Genomic DNA, 7,395 nt, shown 5'->3' with positions numbered 1-7,395 from the left:
CACCACAGATGAAGGACCAACTTCCTTAATCCATAAATATTATCGATAAACCACGGCAGAGAGGAATCTGCAGCTGACATCACAGATGAAGGACCAACTTCCTTAATCCATAAATATTATCGATAAACCACAGCAGAGAGGAATCTGCAGCTGACATCACAGATGAAGGACCAACTTCCTTAATCCATAAATATTATCGATAAACCACGGCAGAGAGGAATCTGCAGCTGACACCACAGATGAAGGACCAACTTCCTTAATCCATAAATATTATCGATAAACCACAGCAGAGAGGAATCTGCAGCTGACACCACAGATGAAGGACCAACTTCCTTAATCCATAAATATTATCGATAAACCACGGCAGAGAGGAATCTGCAGCTGACACCACAGATGAAGGACCAACTTCCTTAATCCATAAATATTATCGATAAACCACGGCAGAGAGGAATCTGCAGCTGACACCACAGATGAAGGACCAACTTCCTTAATCCATAAATATTATCGATAAACCACAGCAGAGAGGAATCTGCAGCTGACACCACAGATGAAGGACCAACTTCCTTAATCCATAAACACTGTCGATAAACCACGGCAGAGAGGAATCTGCAGCTGACATCACAGATGAAGGACCAACTTCCTTAATCCATAAATATTATCGATAAACCACAGCAGAGAGGAATCTGCAGCTGACATCACAGATGAAGGACCAACTTCCTTAATCCATAAATATTATCGATAAACCACGGCAGAGAGGAATCTGCAGCTGACTTCACAAAGGACCAACTTCCTTAATCCATAAATATTATCGATAAACCACGGCAGAGAGGAATCTGCAGCTGACTTCACAAAGGACCAACTTCCTTAATCCATAAATATTATCGATAAACCACAGCAGAGAGGAATCTGCAGCTGACATCACAGATGGACCAACTTCCTTAATCCATAAATATTATCGATAAACCACGGCAGAGAGGAATCTGCAGCTGACATCACAGATGAAGGACCAACTTCCTTAATCCATAAATATTATCGATAAACCACGGCAGAGAGGAATCTGCAGCTGACATCACAGATGAAGGACCAACTTCCTTAATCCATAAATATTATCGATAAACCACAGCAGAGAGGAATCTGCAGCTGACACCACAGATGAAGGACCAACTTCCTTAATCCATAAATATTATCGATAAACCACGGCAGAGAGGAATCTGCAGCTGACACCACAGATGAAGGACCAACTTCCTTAATCCATAAATATTATCGATAAACCACGGCAGAGAGGAATCTGCAGCTGACATCACAGATGAAGGACCAACTTCCTTAATCCATAAATATTATCGATAAACCACAGCAGAGAGGAATCTGCAGCTGACACCACAGATGAAGGACCAACTTCCTTAATCCATAAACACTGTCGATAAACCACGGCAGAGAGGAATCTGCAGCTGACACCACAGATGAAGGACCAACTTCCTTAATCCATAAATATTATCGATAAACCACAGCAGAGAGGAATCTGCAGCTGACACCACAGATGAAGGACCAACTTCCTTAATCCATAAATATTATCGATAAACCACAGCAGAGAGGAATCTGCAGCTGACACCACAGATGAAGGACCAACTTCCTTAATCCATAAATATTATCGATAAACCACGGCAGAGAGGAATCTGCAGCTGACATCACAGATGGACCAACTTCCTTAATCCATAAATATTATCGATAAACCACAGCAGAGAGGAATCTGCAGCTGACATCACAGATGAAGGACCAACTTCCTTAATCCATAAATATTATCGATAAACCACAGCAGAGAGGAATCTGCAGCTGACATCACAGATGAAGGACCAACTTCCTTAATCCATAAATATTATCGATAAACCACGGCAGAGAGGAATCTGCAGCTGACATCACAGATGAAGGACCAACTTCCTTAATCCATAAATATTATCGATAAACCACAGCAGAGAGGAATCTGCAGCTGACATCACAGATGAAGGACCAACTTCCTTAATCCATAAATATTATCGATAAACCACGGCAGAGAGGAATCTGCAGCTGACATCACAGATGAAGGACCAACTTCCTTAATCCATAAATATTATCGATAAACCACAGCAGAGAGGAATCTGCAGCTGACATCACAGATGGACCAACTTCCTTAATCCATAAACACCATCGATAAACCACGAAAACTAGACGATGCAAGTATACACAAGATGACAGTACAAGCTGGGCACAGTGGCTCATGCCTGTAGTCCCAGCACTTAGGGAGGCTGAGATGGGGGATCACTTAAGCCAATGAGTTTGAGACCACCTTGGGGAACAGACTGAGATTCCGTATCTACAAAATATATATATATATAAATATATAAATACAAAATTAAAAATAGCACTTACTTCAGGAAGGAAGGGAGAGAGAAGCAATCAGGGAGAAGCTTACAGAAAGCTGCTGAGATACTAGTTAATATTCTGTTCTTCCTTTTTTGTCATCAGTTATCACTGGTTTATTATAAAAGAGAGATATGGAAGTGATTTACATGATGAAAGATTTCAGAACTTCCGTGGAATGGACAGTGTCACATTGATGCCATCTCAGTAGTGACTTATTTCAGTCTACGTACTTTCCAAGAATGTCACCATCTCTGAATAGGAAATAATCCTTGTCATCTAGAACTACTTTGGTGCCTCCGTCTTCTGGGAGAAGAACTTCATCTCCAACTCTCACGCTACCTGGTTGAATCTCTCCACCCTTCCCGTTAGAACCCGATCCAGCAGCGACCACTGTTGCTTGCAATACTTTCCTTGAGATTGTTCTGGAAGCATAATGGGTCCTTTGCTTACAGTTCCAGCAGCGCTCCTTCCAACCAATACCCCGTCAAAGAGTGGGAGAAACTTCCTAAACGCCTGTCCTGCACGACTCCCTCAGCCTCAGACTCTCTGTTCTGGGCCTGTTCTATTCTTCCTTGTATAAGCCAGGTGATGGGTTCAGAGATGTTTTATTATTCTCAAGTCTCCCTATGTGAACATGCATATGTGTGGGTATACACATACATCTACACACACTAATACACACACACACACGTGTTCTGTATGTAGAGTAAAAAAACCCAAATGCATTAAAGAAGATTTGATTATACCATGGGCCAGAATAAGGAGGAAAAGAGACTTGCAGGAAAAGTGTGTGTGAGTATTTCTGTGAAGAACTATTGACATCTATCAAAATTACAAAGCACATATTTTTGCATCCAGTATTTTTGTCTCTAGGAAATTCACTCCACGTATATAACTGCACATATATGAAATTACATTATACAAAGCTATTTATTGTAACATCGTATTCTAGTGAAAATTTGAAAACAAATTATTGACAGGGAGCTTAATATATAAAACTCACTAGTGTGTTTTTGAAAACACATGCGGCTATAACCACACACACGCACACACACACGCACACATGCACACACACACACACAAAGTCTTTAGATAGAATTTTATGGCATGGTGGCTCACACCTGTAATCCCCGCATTGGGAGGCTGAGGCAGGAGGATCTCCTGGGGTTGGGAGTTTGAGACCAGCCTGGCTAGCATGGCAAAACCCTGACTTTACTAAAAATACAAAATTAGCTGGGCATGGTGGCACCGTTTGTAATCTCAGCTACTCGGGAGGCTGAGGCAGGAGAACCCGAGGCAGAGGCTGCAGTAAGCCGAGATAACTCCAGCCTGGGTGACAGAGTAAGACTCTGTCTCAAAAAAAAAAAAAAAAAAAAAAAAAAAAAGAAAAAAATTTCATGATATATTATTTGAGGGAAACGTATAGAAAAGTATGACATAATTGGCTTATTAAAAAGAAATATGTACATTCGGACTCCGTAGAGGGGTGTTTGATGGAGAGACAGATAAGGAAAGTATATTATCTATTCAAAAAATGAATTTTAAAAACAAGTTTCCACATAGACTTTTAATTTAATGATCAAACCAAATTAACTGTTTCTTGTAATTATACATAGAATGATTTCAGTCACACAAATTAAAACCTTAACAGAGGAAAGGGAATTGCAAAAACTATTCTCTATCAAATTAATTAACTTGTTGTTTTGGGATGATGAAACTCAGAAGAGTAGTTTATATTTCTCCATTTTTATAATGAGAGTTCACAGATTCATAGCACTACAGTTAGTGTGTTTCATAAGCGATCACAGAGAGTAGTCCTGACAATATTTGAAGGAAAATAACATGAGTTCCTTCCTCCTGTATAGGAAAAATATTCAGCTGCTTTTCCAGGTCATTCAACAAAGACCTTTTCTTTTCTTAACCTCAGATTTTATTTTGGAAAAAGCCAAATCCCAGAAAAGTCGAAAAATAATTCTAATGAATATCTCCACGTATGTTCATGTTTTGCGAAGCTGGGCTTATCACTTTCTCGCTGTTCTCAGACACACATACACGTTCAGGCCTTGGTTTTGCCTTGAGAAAATCAGATAATTCTAGTCCTCAGGGAGGTGCATTCACAGTATTCTCAGACTGCGTGTTTCAGACCAGCCAGGGTTCAGAGGTTAACTTACAAAAACTGTTGTACTCCCTCTGCCCCTCAGGAGGAAAGCAGTTCACTGGAGACCTGTATATTCTTTCCAGTCCACCAGGGAGAGTCTGGGACAGAATGCACGGCTCCAGGAAGCTGAAGAGCCATCTTCTTGTTGATTCACTGGTACGCTTACAAGTGGGACTCTGGTATCCAGGAACACATATTTCAATGGCAGAAGGTCATTCTTCTATATGACATGACTGGATGTGACTTATGGCTATGATTTTTCTGTGTAAACCAACGCATCAGAAGAAAAGATGAAATGAGATACACAGCTTTCGATGAGGGATTATCAGTCAGTCTCTAGTCCTCAAATTCCTTACAATTTTTTTTTTTTTTGAGATGGAGTTTTCCTCTTGTCACCCAGGCTGGAGTGCAGTGGTACGATCTCCGCTCACTGCAGCCTCTGCCTCCCAGGTTCAAGCAATTCCCTGCCTCATCCTCCTGAGTTGCTGAGATTACAGGAACGCTCCACCATTTCTGTATTTGCTAATTTCTGTATTTTTAGTAGAGACAGGTTTTATCATCTTGGCCAGGCTGGTCTTGAACTCCTGATCTCGTGACCCACCCACCTCGGTCTCCCAATGTGCTGGGATTACAGGCATGAGCCACTGTGTCCGACCTTCTTTTCCTTTATAAATGAATCTTAAGTAATATCCATAGGTCCCTCCATCTGCCTAGGATAACGTCATCATTTTCACCAATTTGCTTAAGGATACTTGCTAAATCTGCCCTTTTTTGGTGGGACAATCCTAGGTATTTCAAGAATAAATAGTAGGTTTCAGTGCTACAGGCCCTTCTTATCTCAGCTTCCTAGATTTAAAGTTATTTCTCAAGATTGTTCTTTACTTACATTCGGCCACAAGAACACTTTTTTTTTGAGACGGAGTTTTGCTCTTGTTTCCCAGGCTGGAGTGCAATGGTGCGATCTCGGCTCACCGCAACCTCCACCTCCTGGGTTCAGACAATTCTCCTGCCTCAGCCTCCCAAGTAGCTGGGATTACAGGCGCCCACCACCGCGCCCACCACCACACCCAGCTAATTTTTGTATTTTTAATAGAGACGGGGTTTCACCATGTTGACCAGGATGGTCTCGATCTCTTGACCTCGTGATTCACCTGCCTCGGCCTCCCAAAGTGCTGGGATTACAGGCCTGAGCCACCGCGCCCGGCCAGAACACTTCTTAAAAGAATTTTTTTTTTTTAACAAGTAATAAAAATTTAATTGAAGGATGTGGAAAAAGTCATACAGGCACACTAAAGATGAATTGGAATCCAGCATCTGACACTGATTAACATATTTAGCAGATTAGATGAGACCTATATTTCTGTTAACGACATTGAAAAACAGAATTTTTCTTTAATTTTTTTTTTTTTTTTTTAAATAAAGACGGGGTTTCACCATGTTGGTCAGGCTGGTCTTGAACTCCCGACCTAAGGTGATCCGCCCGCCTTGGCCTACAAAGTGCTTGGATTACAGGCGTGAGCCACCACGCTCGGCCGACTAAAAGAATCTTAAAGGTCTACGCTGGGGTCAAAAAACAGCAGATCAAAGTTAAAAAACATTTTTTTGTGTGTGTGGTGGTTAGAATTTTATTTGAATGACTTCAGATAGAAATACTGAGTCCTATTTCTCTTGGAAAATCACGTGAAGACGTGGCCCTAAGGGACCCGTGGTTTCCGCTTCGCGGCACTTTCCTGGAGTGGAGAGACCGCAGTTCGCCCTGCGCAGCGGAGCCCCGCGGCCTGCCTTTTCCGTTCACCGTCTCCCCCTGTGCTGCTCGGGGAAGTCAGGCGGCAGCAGCACCGCCTGGGGCTTCTCAGCAGGGCGGCATTTTAGGGCCCGTGTCACACCTGCATAACCGGAGCCCCGGATGCGCATCCACTACTCGTGAATGCCGGAGAGGCCCGGTCACCTCCTGTCTCACCTTCACTCACCCCCCACCGATGTGCGATTTTTTTATTTCAGCGGTGCTGAACTGCCTGTCATTTTCCTCCTCAACCCAGCTTTTTCTTCTGTACTTTCTGATGCTGATCCTTTCGCCGAGCTGAGCTCTAAGCCACCCACACCGGCCTGGATAACTCAGGCTCATCTTTCAGGCCTCCTCTTAGAGGTCGCTTGGTTCCCTCTAGGCTTTGCAGGAACTCCCCATTCTCCCCCAGCACCAACAATCTATAGCGAGGTAAAGCTTCCTCTGCTGCGTTTGTTCCACTAATACTTTGTGCAGTATTTTTCAAGATTAAATGTCTAGTTATGTGGTTGCCTAGATTTTTTTTTTCTTTTTTGAGACTGAGTTTTGCTCTTGTTGCCCAGGCTGGAGTGCAGTGGCATGATCTCGGCTCACTGCAACCTCTGCCTCCAGGGTTTAAGTGATTCTGCTGCCTCAGCCTCCCAAGTAGCTGGGATGACAAGCGGTCCCCCACCATGCCCGACAAATATTTTTAATAGAGATGGGGTTTCACCATGTTGGCCAGGCTGGTCTCGAACTCCTGACCTCAGGTGATCCACCCCGCCCCTCAGCCTCCTAAAGTGCTGGGATTACATGTGTGAGCCACCACACTCCGGCCTTTTTTGTTTATTTTTGAGACATAATATCAATCTGCTGCCCAGGCTGGCGCAATCTTGGCTCACTGCAACCTCTGCCTCCAGGATTCAAGAGATTCTCCTGCCTCAGCCTCCTGAGTAGCTCAGACTACAGGCATACCCCACCATGCCTGGCTATTTTTGTATTGTTAGTGGAGGCGGTTCTCACCATGCTGCCCAGGCTGGTCTCCAGTTCCTGGTCTCAGGTAATCCATCCGCCCTGG

The 7,395-nt window shown here is 43.2% G+C and overlaps 1 pseudogene; it reads right to left on the bottom strand.

Moving 5' to 3' along the window:
* Positions 1 to 2,614: 2,614 nt before the first annotated feature.
* On the bottom strand, positions 2,615 to 6,469 carry LOC108590734 (10 kDa heat shock protein, mitochondrial-like; annotated as a pseudogene).
* Between the last annotated feature and the right edge of the window lie 926 nt (positions 6,470 to 7,395).

This window comes from Callithrix jacchus, chromosome 3, assembly GCF_049354715.1.
Source record: "Callithrix jacchus isolate 240 chromosome 3, calJac240_pri, whole genome shotgun sequence".
Classification (NCBI taxonomy): Eukaryota; Metazoa; Chordata; class Mammalia; order Primates; family Cebidae; genus Callithrix; species Callithrix jacchus.
The sequence above is the reverse complement of the archived record's forward strand: the minus strand, read 5'-3'. Positions and strand labels throughout refer to the sequence as shown.